The sequence below is a fragment of the Epinephelus lanceolatus genome, chromosome 4, assembly GCF_041903045.1.
Source record: "Epinephelus lanceolatus isolate andai-2023 chromosome 4, ASM4190304v1, whole genome shotgun sequence".
In the NCBI taxonomy this organism is placed as follows: domain Eukaryota; kingdom Metazoa; phylum Chordata; class Actinopteri; order Perciformes; family Serranidae; genus Epinephelus; species Epinephelus lanceolatus.
In genome coordinates, this window is record NC_135737.1 from 6353580 (window position 1) to 6370923 (window position 17344).

At 43.4% G+C, this 17344-nt stretch overlaps 1 protein-coding gene across 1 annotated transcript in view; it reads right to left on the reverse strand.

Annotated features, from left to right (window-relative positions):
- The window catches only part of LOC117260343 (melatonin receptor type 1B-like), a 155432-nt gene that overhangs the window by 23968 nt on the left and 114120 nt on the right, over positions 1 to 17344 (reverse strand). The window lies entirely within an intron of this gene.

Here is a 17344-nt window from a genome sequence, read left to right on the forward strand (position 1 = left end):
ATAGGACAGTCAAGCGTGAAGGGGGGGGAGAGAGAGGGAGTGACATGCAGCAAAGGGCCACAGGCTGGAGTTGAACCTAGGCCGCTGCGGCAACAGCCTTGTACATGTGGCGCCTGCTCTACCACTAAGCCACCGACGCCCCGAAGGCGGGGTCTTATAGGCAGAGAGCACCGGGCCCAGGTGCTTCCAACTAAAATGAATGATCAGCTCCCCACCCTCAAGGTACCTGCTGCATCACAGAAACAGAATGAAAAAAAGGACACAAGCCAGGGGAACGTCACACCCCCCTCCACAAGAACGGGGTCCTAAAGGGAATCCCGGCACCAAAATACCATAAACTTTTTTTTTTTTTTGAATGCCAAAACAATAATTAACTGAACCCCAAAACTCATATACATTACCAGTTGTGCTTTACAGATAAGGTACAACTATCAGGAGGTGAACCAGTGGCCTGCTCCGGTGGTCCAGCATCTCTTGCCCCAAGCTCCCCACCCCAGCAACCGGTACACCTAGGAAGCAATTTAAGAGGCTAGGAGAAGGCAAGAGGAGAACCAGAGAGAGGAACACAGTTCACAATTATCACACTTAGGGAACTCTGGACAACGCGTCCACCACCATGTTGTCAGTCCCCTTCACATAGCAAATATCCAGACAGTATGACTGCAGGAACAGCGACCGTCTGACCAGCCTTTGGTTGGGACACTGCAACGAATTAAGGAAGGTCAGTGGATTATGGTCAGTGTAGATAACTACAGGTGTACTACTGCCACCAACATACACATCAAAATGTTTCAAGGCCAAGATTAACGCCAACGCTTCTTTTTCAATGACTGAATAATTTAACTGACACGAGTTAAATTTCTTTGAAAAGAAACTGACAGGCTTATTGATCCCCAGGTCAACAGTTTGCATGAGGACAGACCCTGCACCAATGTGACTGGCATCCACATAGAGTTTAAACAGCCTGTCAAAACGCGGGGCAGCCAGGAAAGGAGCAGAGCAAAGAAGCATTTTTACCTCTTCAAATGGTTTGTTACAGACCGGGAACCAGACAAATTTTGCCTTTCCCTTAAGCAAATCAGTGAGGGGTGCCACAACTGTTGAAAAGTTTCTGCAAAAACCTCTATAATAACCAACAAGACCAAGGAAACACATCAGCTCTTTTTTTGTTGTTGGGACTGGATACTGCTCTACAGCCTGAACTTTAGCATCGACGGGCTGCACCTGGCCCTGCCTGCCTTACCACTCGGCCCAAGTAGGTCACGGTCGCCCTCGCAAACTCACACTTTGCGAGTGTAACCGTGAGCGTCGCCTCTGCCAAACGGATGAACAGTTCCCGGATACGTTCCAGATGAGTTTCCCAGGGGACCGAGTAAACAACTACATCATCCAAATAAACCGCACACCCTTGCATGTCACCAATAACGCAGTTCATGAGACGCTGGAAAGTAGCTGCTGCATTCCAAAGCCCAAGAGGCATCACAGTGTATGAATAAAGACCAGTTGGTGTCACAAAAGCGGCTATCTCACATGCTCGCTGGGACAAGGGAACCTGCCAATATCCTTTTAAAAGATCAAATTTACTGACAAACTTCGCCGAGCCAACCTGATCTTTACAGTCATCCATCCTGGGAAGCGGAAAGGAGTCAGGTTTAGTAACATTATTCACTTTACAGAGGTCAGAGCAGAAACGTTTCGTATTATCAGACTTTGGAACAAGCAAACACGGAGAAGGCCAACTGGAGGAACAGGGCTCTGCAATCCCGTTTTCCACCATATAATCCACCTCAGCATCCAAGTGCTTACATTTATCTGCATTTACCCGATAGAATCTCTGCTTGATAGGTCTAGCATCAATATCATGCTCTATTAAGTGGGTGCGAACGGGTGTAACACCGAACAAACATGGAAAACCCCAGATCAGCTGAACCAGCTCTGCCCGGCGAGACTCTGGCAAGTGCGCTTACAGGTTATCTAAGTTACAGAGAGCTTCAGAATTTTTTAGACGGCTATGCAACAGGGCTTGGTCGGACGTACTCAATTCGTCTCCATCATGCTCCGACGGACTAGGAGGAGACTCCTCTGACACTGGACCAGCCACACACACTGCATGAGCCCGACCAATATCTGGCTGCGTGCCAACAGACGATGGCTCCAAAGGGCACGCGTAATATGGCTTAAGCAAATTTACATGACACAACTGTGTTGGCTTCTTATGACCAGGCGTTGAAATCACATAATTCTGCTCCGAGATTTGTTTCAACACAGTACGTGGACCAGTGAATTTCGCCTGAAAAGGTGAACTAACAATAGGGAGCAAAGCAAGCACTTGGTCTCCATGACTAAAAATACGGCGCTCAGCATCACAATCATACAAGTGCTTCATTTTACCCTGAGCTGATGCCAGCTTCTCCTTAGCCAACTCCCCAGCTGTGTATAGTCCGTGTCGAAACCCATTAATGTAATCGATCAAGTTTTTAGGAGGTTGCGGTTTCACCCAGTTACCAGACAGTGCAGACAAAGGACCCCTTACCGTGTGTGCAAAGACTAATTAGGCTGAACCCTGTACTCTCTTGTGTCACCTCCCTCACCGCAAGCATCAACCAGGGCAAACCCTCTTCCCAGTCTTTACCTGACTCTGTGCAGTATGTGCGCAGGATGAACTTTAGGGTTTGGTGGAAGTGCTCCAACGTCCCCTGACTCTGAGCATGATAAGCCAAGCTTTGATTGTGTGATTGTGCTGGACACGGAGTTGCTTCAACACCTGTGAAAAACATGTGAGAAGAAAAGTTTGAAACTTTTGGAATGCCAAATATGGATATTAACTGGGAGAGCGCTCGCACTATAGAGCTCCTAGTTATTGTGTGCAGTGGATACGCGGCAGGATAGCAGGTACTCTGGCACTTAACAGTCAAAAGAAAATTTGCACCGGACTTAGAGCGAGGCAGCGGACCCACGCAGTCCACTATCAAATATTCAAACGGCTGGCTGACTGCAGGTATGGGACACAGTGGCACAGGTTTTAGTGTCTGGTTAGGTTTGTCAGTCAGCTGGCATGTATGGCAGGTCTTAATAAACGCTGCAACATCTCTCTTCATATGGAGCCAAAAAAAGTGTCTCAAAATCCAATCATACGTTTTTCTCACCCCGGAGTGTCCAGACTCATCATGAGCTACTTTCAACATGGACTGATGCAGTTTAACTGCAAAACTATCTGAAACACTGGATTCCCCACAACACTTCCACTGTGCACCCACTTTCTCACCAGCAATGAGTCCTGATGAAAGTAACCACAAGCACTGTCCCGCACCTCACTCTCAGGCCGAACCTGCTGCAACAGTTCCTCCAGAGAGGGGTCAGTGCTGCTCTGCAACCAGATCACTGCGGGATATCGACAAAGGAAAGTCAGACAGAGGTAACGGAAATTTTTCACAAATACTTCCCTTATCTGTTTTAGACTAGGACTTTGCAGCCGCCATAGCGCACGTTACTGCGCAGGCTGTAAAAGCCTCGGGGAAATAACGTTCATTTTCATCGGGCTCCAATCTCGCCAGTGGCACCAGCGCCACCACCACCGGCGGGGGTACACCTGCCACACCCGAGCACCAACCAAATCGTTACCCAGGATAACTGAAACTCCTGGGATTGGCAACGTCGGGCGCACGCCACCTCAGCTTCACCCTGAAACAAATCACATTGAAGCATCACTTTGTGCAATGGGGCCCACAGAACATTTAAACCCATCCCACAAACAGGAACGGAGCAGCCTGTTTCTGTTGAAAGAATGAAAGAATTAAAAGCTCCCGTGTCCCTCAAAATAGTCACCGGCATATTCATCCCACCTCCCATCATAGACACAAAACCTTCGGTGATAAACGGCCGGTACGAATCCAACTCCGCTGGACAAGAGTCTTTATCATGCAAATCCAAAACATGCCTATCAGAGGTGACAACCTGAGGAGCGGGCGCAGCCAAAGCAACCCCTTTCACCTGGGCATCGAAGGTACTTTTAGACTTAGATTTTAGCCAATGACAGTCTGCTTTCCAGTGTCCCCGTTTGTGACAGTAGTTACACACCTTTTCTGAATGGCAGATTACTGCTACCTTTACTCTCAACTTGAAAGTTTTTAGCATGCCAGCTAAATGACTCCGCACCACCATTGTCCCTGTTACTATTGCTAACCCAGGGCTCCCCAAAACTGCCTCTGAGTTAACACATAATCATCAGCAAGAGCCGCCGCTTCAGCTGCGTTTTGTGCTTTCTGCTCACTGATGTAGGTTGCCACACGCACTGGAAGTGAATTTTTAAATTGTTCTAAAACAGCAAGTTCACACAGATCCTCAAAATCATCAATGTCTGAGGCAGCACACAAACGCATAAAATGAGTGGTCAGATCACGTGCAAACTCCAGATGACTCTGCTTCTCTCATTTTTTCCAGGTGCTAAATCGTTGCCTATAGGCTTCTGGAATCAACTCATAAGCCCTAATGACAGCTGAATGCACCATAGAATATTTTTGACCATCTGCGTCAGTTAGCGCTAAACAGGCCTCCTGCGCTCTGCCCATCAGCACACACTGAAGCATCAGCATGCGCGCTGGATCCGGCCAATTATGCGCATCAGCGACGCGCTCAAAGAAAAAAAAGACTGAATCTTTTTCACAAAACTTCCACAGAAGACGTAAATTTCCCAAGACCTCAAAACTATCAAGAGACTGCTCAGAGAGGGGAGACTTCCTGCTCAACTCACCCACAGCTGAAAGCTTGCCTTCCTTAATTAGTGCCAGTTTAGACTGCTCCATTTCCAATTTGCCCTGTTCTGTTCAATTTGACGCATCCTCTCCACAGCCAATTCCATCTCCAGCTCTGCTTTTATTTTAAATTTATCACGGTCAAGTTGTAACATGAGCAACTCTTTTTGCTGCTCAAATGTCAAACCTGTTGCTACTGAGGGCGGAAACAACATAGAGCCAGGAGAAATAGCTGACGGATCCTCAGTCAAGATCTTTTTTTCAAATAAATTTAATTTCAAAATGACCTTACTCTTTCTTTTAGACGTTTGTCACCAATATCAGTGTCATAGTACTCTATTCTTAACAGTTGATCTTTTGTACACTGATCTAAAAACACCTCTGACAGAGAAGCAAAAAAAAAATCCTCCACATTTGCCATATTTACTTATTTTTTTTACCAGTAGGCCTATATGAAAGCAATGCAATGAACAGTGCAGGCTACCCCGGAGCACAGGCCACAGCTTAAAACAGCATATGAGTGCGCCCCTCTAGCTAACTGCCTCACCATAATCCACCTACCTAAACTCTCCGCTAGTCTTCATGCAGTTACTGGCGGCGGGTATAGAGTGTGCCAGTAAACCCAGAACTCCATTAGCGCTTTTAGCACTTCCGGTTAGGGCTGCACGATTCTGGAAAAAATGAGAATCACGATTTTTTGGCTTATAATTGAGATCACGATTCTGTCACGATTTTCTTCAACATAAAGATATATTGTGCTTATTTCCTGATACAAAAGGAAAATTAACAAAAATTATAAATAAATAATAAAAAAATATCATTAAATAACAAAACCTATGATTGTGCCTGATACAAGAGACACAAGGCACATAAACTCTGGTCAGCAGAGAGGGAACACTCCTGTTTTAGCTTTATTCTCTTGTCTTCACTTACAGCTTTTGAACAATTTTAACAATAATATCAATGTTGAACAACATTTTTCTGAGGTAGGTATTCCGGGCCTGGAATTAAGTCAAAATTAAACGTTTCAACACCATGCATTTGACAGGAGTATTCACCTAACATAGCCTACATATCTTTAATTATATAATTATTTATATGTCTCTATGTATATTTTTACATAAATCCCCAATAAAAAATCCTCTTCCTTATCGTATTGTATTATATATATTAATTCTCTACAGGATCTTGTATGTTCTTTAAGGTGTGTTCAATTTATTAAAAGAAAAAAACAAACAAAAAAAACATTTTGGTGAACCCTGCAGCAAAGTGAACCCTCTTCCTCAGAGAGGATCTTTGCCTCCCAGTTTGTTCCTGGCGACAGAGCAGAGTGATCCGGCTTTTTTCTCAGAGGATCTTTGTCCCATGAGAGCAGGCAGCTGTTCTCCGTGTCCGCATGTCACTAGAAGCACATTATGACCCTTTGTAAAAGTTTCTGTGTAGTACCTGTGTTGTACATGAGCTAACGTTAGCGGCTAAGGACTGAGAGGCTGTCCGGTGTGTGTGTGTGTGTATGTGTGTGTGTGTGTGTCTGTCTGTCTGTCTGAGGAGTGTCAGTACGTTAACTTGCCGTAGCCTTGCGGTTTGTCATGTTAACGTTATCATCAGCAGCCCTGAATAGCTGGTAAAGCTTTAGCATAGTTAGTTAACACATTTTTTATCGGTCATTGTGTTTACTGCTACAGAAAATTAATAAATCTTTGGTTTATTTGCACAACATCGCCTCTCTGCCGTCTTTTTATCACGCTTGCTAAGTTAACTTTACCAGCAGATCTGTATGAGTCACAAACTGAGGCTACAGTGAGCAGTGTGTTTCCCCTGTCTCGCTGCTTTCCAAACTGCCGGCTGGCTGTCGCTCTGCTTCACGTGGTATAACGCTGTGTCGTTAGGAGCACTAGTTTTCATGCAGATGATGTCGCGACTCCCGACACGGGCGGGGCCGGCAGAATCGCCGTCACTGAAAAATTAGATCGCATATGTATATGAATCGAGATCACAATTTTATTACGATTAATCGTGCAGCCCTATTTCCGGTTCTCTCGTCTAAAAGTCAATACGTTTTTTGAATGGGATTTTGGTAAAATGCCTCAAATAAGGTCTGTGGTTAACAAAAGCTTAAGCGAGTTTCAGGTTTTGTTCTACGACATAAAACACATCAGTAAATACCCTACTTGTGAATTTTGAAGCTTTTACGTGTCGTAAAAAAGGCGGTTGCTAACAAGTTGCTCAAAACGACTACAAACCCTGTCTGGGACATTAAACGTCATCACCCCCGAAGAGGTGACAGTGCTGGCAGTCCGCCATTACAGCTTCTTATTTAGCTTAAACAGTCTGATTTCCCCATTATACAATGTTTTTAAAATAAAGTGGCCGAAATCAGTTGAAAGCTTAGTGGCGGTGACGTCAAGAGTCATGCAACCGTGGAGTAGTCATGTAGTCCGTTAAAGCCTAACGTTAGCTTTTTACTTCTGGTGATCGCATTTAAGCTTCAAATGCGGCATGAAAGGTGTTTATATGTGAAGATTATCTCGCTGAACAAAACCTGTAAGTATCATAAACTTGTGTTAGCCACAGAGCTTATTTTCAGACATAATCCAAAACGCAATACAAAAATCACATTCACTTTCTCTTCCGGGAACCAGCGCGATGCTAAACTTCCGGGTTTTGACGTCAGCCCTGGCACACTCTATTTACGACTATAACTATGGATCTACAGATGCAGCCACTTCAAATTTCCCACGCCATCCGAAAGCCTTCCGGCCAACTTCCAGCCAAATACCATTCCCCCCCACCTTACTGGGGGTGTGCCTAGATTCCACTGTAACACGCCCATTTATTCAATTACAAGGTGTCACAATTAGATGGCGCTTCCCTCACAGAAACACAAAAACTAACAAAGATTTAGACGTGCTTGTACCAATGTGCCTCTGCCACCGTACACTCTAAAAAAGGATTCATGGGGTTAGTAAGTATAGCTTAAAATCAAGAGCTTTTTCTGCAAAATTAAGTTATTATTCCAATTATTTTTATTGAGCTTTGCTTAGAAGACAGAATACAGAGTACAAACATTTCAACCACATGGACAACCCCACCCCCATCCCAAGAGACTGGCTGATAACCACAAACAAACACAAACACAGAAGAAGATAAGAAGATAAAAAAAAAAAAAGAGACAGTGGCAGTATTTCTACCAATGTGATAGGCTCAAAGTAGTGAACAGATGCAAATGCTAAATTACATTTCTTGCAGTGTGAACATTGTCATAATAATCCATGAACGGTTTCCAAATGTTGTGGAATTTTTTAACTGACCCCTGCGTGGTATATCTAAGCTTTTCCAGTTTCAGGTGAGCTACTACCTCATTAAGCCAGCAGCCATGTAAAGGAGGGGCAGTGGATTTCCAATTAAAGAGGACAAGACGTCTTGCTAACAACGATGAGAAAGCCAGTGCCTGGGTCTGGACCATAGAGAGATTAAGGTCCCTCCGAGCCACCCTGAAGATGGCCAAACATGGCTCTGGGTCTATGGTTTTATTACATAAGAATGAGAATGTTTCAAAGATCTTGCCCCAAAACTGTCCCAGATTAGGACATGACCAAAATGCGTGGAGCAGGGTCGCTGGGTCTCGGCCACACCTCTGACAAGTCGGGTCGTAATCAGGATAAAGTTGAGCCAGTCTACACCTGGACAGGTGAGTCGGTGAACTATTTTAAATTGAATCACACTGTGTCTGACACATATGGAGGATGTGTGTATCCTAGCCACAGACGACTTCCATGTTCCATCTGAAATCTTTCCACCTAACTCCTCCTCCCACTTCTCCCTAAAATGATCTAAGGAAGGTGAGGCTCTAGACAGAAATAGATCATAGATCCCGGATACAGCATTGTGTTCAGAGGGTCCATCTCGAATACAGTCCTCCAGCCAGCTAATGGGTGGCTCAGATGGGAACGATGTAAAGCTCTTTTTAATAAAATCCCTAACTTGGAGGTACCTAAAGAAATGAGACTGTGGGATGCCAAGATCTCTGACTATCTGGGTAAAAGACATAAACACGTTATCCTCAAACAAGTCAGACACTCTGTCGAGACCCTTCCTGGACCACTGCTGGAATGTTGAGTCTAACAGTGATGGTACAAACATTGGATTATTAGTGAGTGGCATGCAGGAGAAGGCCTGTCTCATCATGAAGTGGGACCTGCATTGTGCCCAGATCTTCAGTGAGCCTTTAATAACAGGGTTTTCTGCACACTTAAGGTTAATAGGTAGCAGAGCACTAATCAAAGATCTTAGATCTGCTGGACTACTAAAACCAGACTCCATGTTCACCCAATCCAGACTGCCCTGATCCGCTGGTGTAGACATCCAATAAGTTATTTTATGTATATTAGCGGCCCAATAGTAAAATATGGCGTTTGGAAGACCCAAACCTCCCACTTCCTTGTGCCGCTGTAGATAGATCTTTTTTAACTTGGGAGTGGTTTTATTCCACAAAAAGGTGTTTATGATTTTATCTAGTTCTTTAAAAAAATGCTTTAGATATGCAAATGGGTATCCTTTGGAATAAAAAAAGAAATCGAGGCATAACTGACATCTTTATCGAATTTATCCTCCCTGCTAAGGATATGGGAAGGGCACACCATCGCTGGAGGTCTGATTTGGTCCTCTCTAAGGCAGGTTTAAAGTTAAATTTAAAAAGGTCCCCATACTTTCTTGTAACCGTTATCCCAAGATATGAAAATTTTTCATGGCACACTTTAAATGGATAAGACTCAAATGTTAATAGTTTTGCTTGTTCACTGACAGGGAAAAGAAGGGTTTTAGAGGTGTTAATTTTGTAACCAGACATTGTCCCAAAATCTGAAATAACACTCATCACTGCTGGGATAGAGACAGCTGGATCAGATAAGTACAACAGAAGGTCTTCCGCGTAGAGCGCCAATTTGTGCACCCGCTCACCCCTTGTGATCCCATATATACGTTCAGCACTTCTTATTGTGGCAGCAAGAGGCTTGATAGCAAGATCGAACAGAAAAGGGGACAGTGGACACCCCTGTCTAGTCCCTCTCTGTAGATAGAAGCGCTGGGATAATACATTATTTGTGCGGACGACTGCTTGGGGGGCTGCACATAGAACTGTTATCCATGAGCAGAAGGTGGCACCAAATCCGAATTTTTCTAGCACTTTAAATAGGTATTCGTATTCTATCCTATCAAAGGCTTTTTGGGCATCTAAATAAATCACGACCTCGGCTATGCCACTTGCTTTTGGGGAGTAAATTATGTTATACAGGCGTCAGAGGTTACCATATAGTTGTCGACCAGTGATAAATCCAGATTGGTCCGAGTGCACAATTTTGTGGATGACAGAGTCCAGTCTCGTTGCTAATAGTCTACCCCAAGCAGGTTGATTGGCCTATAATTCTCACACTTCAAAGGGTCCCTGTCTCTTTTTGGGATGACTGAGATTACTGCTTCTGTCATCGTGGGAGGTAAGGAGCCTTGCTGTAATGCCTCCATAAATACTTCACACAACAGCGGAGCGAGTTTAACTGCAAATTTTTTATAAAACTCGATGGGGAACCCATCGGGTCCTGGGGCTTTACCGCTTTTTATTTTACTGATTGCTCCTTGTATTTCCGCTACTGAGATGTCCTTGTCTAAGGTCCTTTTATCCTCCGTTGCTAGAGTTGGCATTGCAACGTTACACAGAAACTGTTCAATTTTTTCTTTTTCTGCAGCCTCTGATGTGTATAACTGCTCATAAAATCTTTTAAACTGAGTATTTATTTCCCTTTGGTCAATAGTTGTAGTGCCATTTATAGTTTGAATCCCTGAAAAACATGCCTCTGCCTCTGCCTGTCTTAGCTGGTGAGACAGTAACCTTTGTGCGCGCTCTCCAAATTCATAGTGTTTAAATCGCCTTGCCTGTGGATAGAATGTCAAATTCAGTTTGCCATTTAACCCTTTCTTTATATAAATTTGTTGAGGGTGTTGCTGCATGTTTCTCATCTATTTCTCTTATCATCGTGGATAATTCATCTAAGCGTTGTGACTTCTTTTTGTTCAAGCTTGCTGTGTATGAAATTGTTTGCCAACTGAGATATGCCTTCATGGCCTCCCACAGGTTACCCTTACTGGTATCTGGTGTATCGTTAATTTCCAAGAAATGCTCTATTTGATCAGACAAAAATGAGACAAATTCCTCAATTGATAATAAAAGGGGATTCATCCTCCACATACGTCTAGGAGATATCCTATCTGAGAAACAAAGCGATAGTACCACTGCACTATGGTCTGAGATTACAATTTCACCAAAATCACAGGAGTTAACTATGGGCAGGAGTCTCTTATCTAAAAGAAAAAAATAGATCCTCGAATATGATTGGTGTGCAGGTGAGAAAAATGTATATGGCTTAGAGTGAGGGTTTTTAAGTCTCCACGGATCCACTATTCCATAGGTCTGAAGGAAGGAATTAACATATTTTGCCGAATTAGACAAAGATCTGTTGGCTGGGCCAGAGCGGTCTAGAGAGGGACGTAGCATGCAATTAAAATCACCACCCAGAACTCTGGAAGCATACCAAAAAACTCTCCACCCCACATTGTCCCAGTTTGGTGCATAAATATTCGCCAGAATAACTGGTACATTAAAGAACTTGCCCTGCACAACCACAAAACGGCCATTCTTGTCCGATATCACTTTAGATTTTGTGAATTGAACATTTCTGTGTATAAGTATGGCCGTGCCTCTGCTTTTAGTGTTAAAATTAGAGTGAAAAATATGCTGAAATCCTCCCCTTTTAAGTCCGGTGTGGTCACAATTTTTTAAGTGTGTTTCCTGTAAATATAGTACTTCAGATTTCAGTTTCTTAAGGTGCAGGAAAATCTTATTGCGCTTTACCGGGTGGTTAGCGCCTCGTATGTTCCAGCTTGTAAAGACCGTTTCAGGATAGTTATTTAGGTCTGACATAGGGGGTTATGAATGAAATTTAACTGTGAAATACCTGCATCTGAAAGCAGAGATGTAATATTTGCATATATCGAGCTAAACATGATACAAATTGCCATAACATAAAAACAAAAACACATAAAACAGAACCCCCAAGCCAGTCTCTCCCCTCCCCTCCCCTCCCCGCCCCCCGCATGTCTCTCCCCAACTGAGAGGCTACGTCAAAAATTAAGTTTGTTACTTATACACATTATAATCAGTTTATAACTTATTTTCATAAGTTGGTCTAAATGAAAATAAAGATAACAGTCTTAACTCAGTAATATATCGATTTTGAACAGACATTTCTGCCTTATCTTGACATAGAAGTGTTTTCAATAAGTACAACTTAAAAATCTCTGAAGCATCCTTTAAAAGCTGAGTACTCCAAGGCTGACTTGCCCATACATATTTTGCTGCCAGACTGCCGGCAGCAACAAGAAATGGAGGGAAACAGAAAGGAGAGGGAGAGGGAGATGGAGACATGCGATTTTGCGTGGCGAGTACAATTTTTGCCTTGTTTTATTCACAACAGTTAATAACTCCATTAGCACACAGTGCAAGAAATCATTTTCACACAACACTAAAAGCTTTTCCTCAGCAGTGGTAATGTTTAAGCTAGGAGACTTTTAGCTAATTGGTGTAGTAATTCGGCTTTAACATTAGTCTTTGTTAAGTTTTGTTTTATGGTGGAAGCCAAATGGTATTAATTGGCACTGGATTTCTGTAGCATTAGTTTTAACTCTGCAAAGGTAAGATAATACACGTTTGGCTTCTTCCTAATTTAAAATTGTTGCTTTGTTGATGTAGGTTTGACCAGCAAAAGCTGCATGGCTGGGGCGTTTTATATCCATGACTAAACACATAACAAATATAGGTTTGTGAACATACATTCAGTTTGACATTGATGCATTTTGATGTTTACATTCTGGAGTTATTTCTATGTGAGGTTAAAGTTTGTTAATTGAGCCATAGCTTAACCCTATGGGCCCGAACGACGCATAGTGCATCCAAATTCACACCTGTTCTTCTCTATTGATTTTCTCTGCGACCGTGTGCCATAGCGAGAAGCCACGCATATTACGTGAAACAGCGGAATTGTGGCTTTCCGACAAGACCAAGCACTTGTCGGTGGTCCATTGTTTTCACAGAGAAAAAGAATGATAAAATTACACTAAAATCCAGATTTATAGCATGATGGGATGACAGCACAATGATGTGTATGGTATCACGGGAAAGCTCTGCTCCTGCGCTTTCATGTGATATGTGTGGCATTTCTGTGCGAGCCTGCATTCGCGAGTAATCCATCCAAGAGTAATATGTGTGCAAAGCTGTATGAAAGCTCTGTTATACATAATTTTAGTGTAACTTTATCATTCTTTTTCGCTGTGAAAACAATGGACCACCGACAAGTGCTTGGTCTTGTCGGAAAGCCACAATTCCGTCAAACTTTGTATGACAAGACCAGCCACTTCACCTTTGCGCACCCAGACAACTGTAGCCCAATTATGCATGCATGACAGGGCTGTAGTCACTATATACATTGAGGGGGACATGTGTCCCCCCCCAATGCCCAAAATGCCCCCCCAGTATATAACTGAAACTGAAACAACAACAAACTTTGTTTACTGCAAACAAAGTGGCAAATATTATCTTGGAGGACATCAATGCACTTGGTTGACTATTTTTCTATTATCTTAGATGTAAATATTGCATGTTTCTTTCAGATAAAACACATTTTTGACTTGTGATTGAGTCAATGGAATTTCTTGCAATAATGAAAAAATACTGGCAATCATGTCCACCTGGCACAAACCACGTTTTGGCAGCTGTGAAGTGACGGAATGTCCCAGCATCATGGTTCTTATATTGCCAGATTCCAGAGAGTCTCCCCTCTTCATATATGGCAGAAAATGTCTTCTTCCAACTTGCTATGGTGAGATACATGTAAAAATATAAGAACTTAGTCACACGGATTTGTTTTTTTTTTCATTGATATAAAAATTAATATAAAATACAGGCACATAGAAGGACATGAAATGATGGCAAATCTGGATAGCCCACATTGTCCTGAAAAAACAAGCTATAGCATGTGTATGTAGCCTTTATAATGACTTAAATGCTTAAAAGTAAAGGCAGTAAAAATACCCCAAAAACGCCTAGGGCCCATAGGGTTAAGAACAGTCTGTCAAAGTGCAGTCTAAAAACACGGGCGAGGAAGCGAACGCCATGTTGTAGAAACGCCACAGGAATGTTCTTAAGAAACATTAACAAGCTAGTTGTTGGCATTGCATAGAGGGTGCATTAGCACATAAAATATAATTTTGCTGTTTAGGGTGTTGGTAACTGCAGATACATTAGCACAGTTGTATCATTTTAGAGAAAATAATTAATACATTTGGCAACATCAAGCAACAGGCAATCAGTGGCATTCAGTAAAATAAGCCTTTAGTCACCAAAACTTCTGTTTAAATTGTTTTTTGATGTTTTTCTCCTTAATTTCACATTTTTGGTCACACAATTTGCTGCTCATTAAGACAACTATATTAATAAAAATCTATACATAGTTTTAACTTTTAATTTCATAAGGATTTCCTATCAGATAATGATAAGACTGTATAGTTAAAAGGTTTGAACACTGATTGCAGTGTAGTTTGTCTTTGTAGTAGTTTACAAGCATTTTTTTCTTGGTTTTCCTCCTGAATATTCAAAAACAGTAAAATAAAACTTACTGTAATGCTGATGTGGCATGAGTTGAAGACACTACATCCTTCTGAATCACCCAAGTTCAAGTAATTTAAATAGGTCCTTTGTTAGTAATTAAAATGAAGTGGATCTGTAAAATTTGCAAATTTGAAACATCAAGAAAAACTGATCTCTTAAAGCATTACAGACTTAGACATGTACTTATTAGGGTTGTCACGATACTAAAATTTCAAACTCGATATTGATACCCAGGAAAATATTCAATACTCGAAACCATTTTTGATACAGCAGCAAAAACTTAAGAGGCATGTCATTTTTTAAATAAAGATCAGAACAGTAACATCAATGATAACAACAAAAAATCAAAATAAATAACAACCAGAAACAAGATCTGTCCATACAAACGTATTTATCTACAGCCCTGTTTGTTTTCTGTGCTTCTGGTGAATTGGCACCATATTTTCGTTGCTGATCAAATAGAGTTGGTAGTTTAGGCTCAGGATGCTCCTGTTTCTACCTCACTATGTGATCAGAGAACCAGGGGTTACGGGAAAAAACAAACGTTTTTTCAGCTTCAATCTGTGACTTCACAGTTAACATAACTTTTCAGACACACATAATTGTGTTGTCCTGTTCAACTAACATTGTCTATTAATGTTACAGACGGGCATGACTGATAAAGTTTTCTGTTTAGCTCCCACATTAATGTTAGAAGTTATATTGTAGTTTGATGCTGGCGACACCAGCTGCTCAGCTGCTAGTGAGGGGAGGGGCTGTACCTGCTGTCTGCAGCGTGCTGTGTTCATTTCACTAAATATTTCCAAAGAGCGCTTTTTCCTTTATCATTTTTGAGCAAAACTGGCTGCTCTGATCCTCCTGCAGCTGAGCTGGCCATATTACAGCAACAGAAATGTGTGCGTGCATAGCCAACGACGACAACAAGCTGGGTTGTAGCGAGGTCGGACCCGTCGCGCGCACCCGACAGGCGCTGAGGTGGCGTGCACTGTTAGTATCGATACTTTTGTTAATTAGTATTGTATCTGGATACAACATTTGAGTATCGATACTTTTCTGAGTATCGATACCCTTGACAACCCTAGTACTTATCAAAAACCCATCCTCCTGGAAGAGCAGTTCAGTTCAGTTCTTAACATTATATATGACAACACAGCACCCAGTTGCTAATGGCTAACGTTAGCCTACAGTAGCGTAGCCTCTGAAACATTAATGTTATCTTCCTTGTGCGTTTCCACTTACTAGTAACGTTAACACTACTATCTAATGTTAGCACTGTAACTTTATTCTAAAACCTCTAAACCTCGCCCAGCAGCTGAGAGTAACACGGCCGAACCCAGTGGAGCAGGGGATGCCATGTTGACTCTGTAGAACCTGGAAAAGGTACAGGAAGTACTCCATGTTGCAGCTGCACATATTTCTAAAAGAGGAACCCCCTTGAAAGCAGCCCAGGAAGTGGCCACACTTCCAGTGGAATGAGCTACAACAGGGCCCAGGACGGGGATATCTTGACCAGAATAGGCCTCACAATCCAGTGGGACAAGCACTGTTTAGATACAAGGTGGCCCACTTTCTTGCCACCAAAAGAGACAGCTGAGAGTGTGAGTGCCGCAAAGACTGAGTGCGCACAACATAAGCGGTTCAAGGTTGCTTTTCTTTCTGACACTGTTTCTTCCCAGCTTTCCCAGGTTGCCTGGAACCACCAGAGGCTGAGAACCCCGACCCCCATCTCCTGCCATTGGCCCATGGCTGCTGGCGAGTCCAGGATGACTGCGGGGCAGGCTGGAAGCCCCTAGGTTTCCACCTGGCAGCCGCAGCCCTGCTGAATGTGCACCGAACAGAATCCCTTGTACGGCGGGATTGTTGAGCCTTATCCAGTACACCCTGGGAGTCAGGGTGAAACACATGTGCCAGCGCATTCGGCATATTGGTCAGCTTCTTCCGAATATAAACAGGCAGAGATGTCTGCACTAACCAAATCTGCCTCCGTGACATTATGGCAGCAGACATAGATGCACCAATGTCCCTTGTAAGATGAGAATGGGTGACAAGAGCAGCATCGATCACGCTCATGGTGTCCTGGTCATCAGGATTGGCATTCCTCCTAAGAGCTGCCAATAAAATAGCGAGAGCATTTCCCGAGCGGGCTGCTCGTGTGGCTGCATTATATGAAAGACACACCAGTTGGTCAGTCTTGTCGCATTTTTTTTACTAGACAGCATGGATTCGCAGTCATGTGCTCTGGACCCAGAGATGTCAAGGCCATGCCATATCTATGTGGCCTTGGATAACCATTCCTCCGATAAAACTAATTTGACATGCGGTGTCCCGCAGGGCTCCATCTTAGGACCAGTTCTCTTCAGTTTGTATATTCTACCACTCTGCAATATTATTAGAAATCACAACATCAATTTCCACAACTACGCAGATGATACTCAGCTCGTACTCGTACTCGTACTCGTCTGTACTCGTACTCGTCGTCCTCCGCTTATCCGGCAGGACGACGAGCAGCCTCAGCAAAGAAGCCCAGACAGTCCTCTCCCCAGCCACTTCCGTCAGCTCTTCCACGGGAACCCCGAGGCGTTCCCAGGCCAGCCGGGTGATGTAGTCCCTCCAGCGTGTTCTGGGGTGGCCCCGAGGTCTCCTCCCGGTTGGACACGCCCAAAACACCTCCCAAGGGAGGTGTCCGGAAGGCATCCTTACCAGATGCCCAAACCACCTCAACTGGCTCCTCTCGATGTGGAGGAGCAGCGGCTCTACTCCGAGTCCCTCCCGGATGTCTGAGCTCCTCACCCTATCCCTAAGGCTGAGCCCAGCCACCCTGCGGAGGAAACTCATTTCGGCTGCTTGTACTCGCGATCTCATTCTTTCGGTCACTACC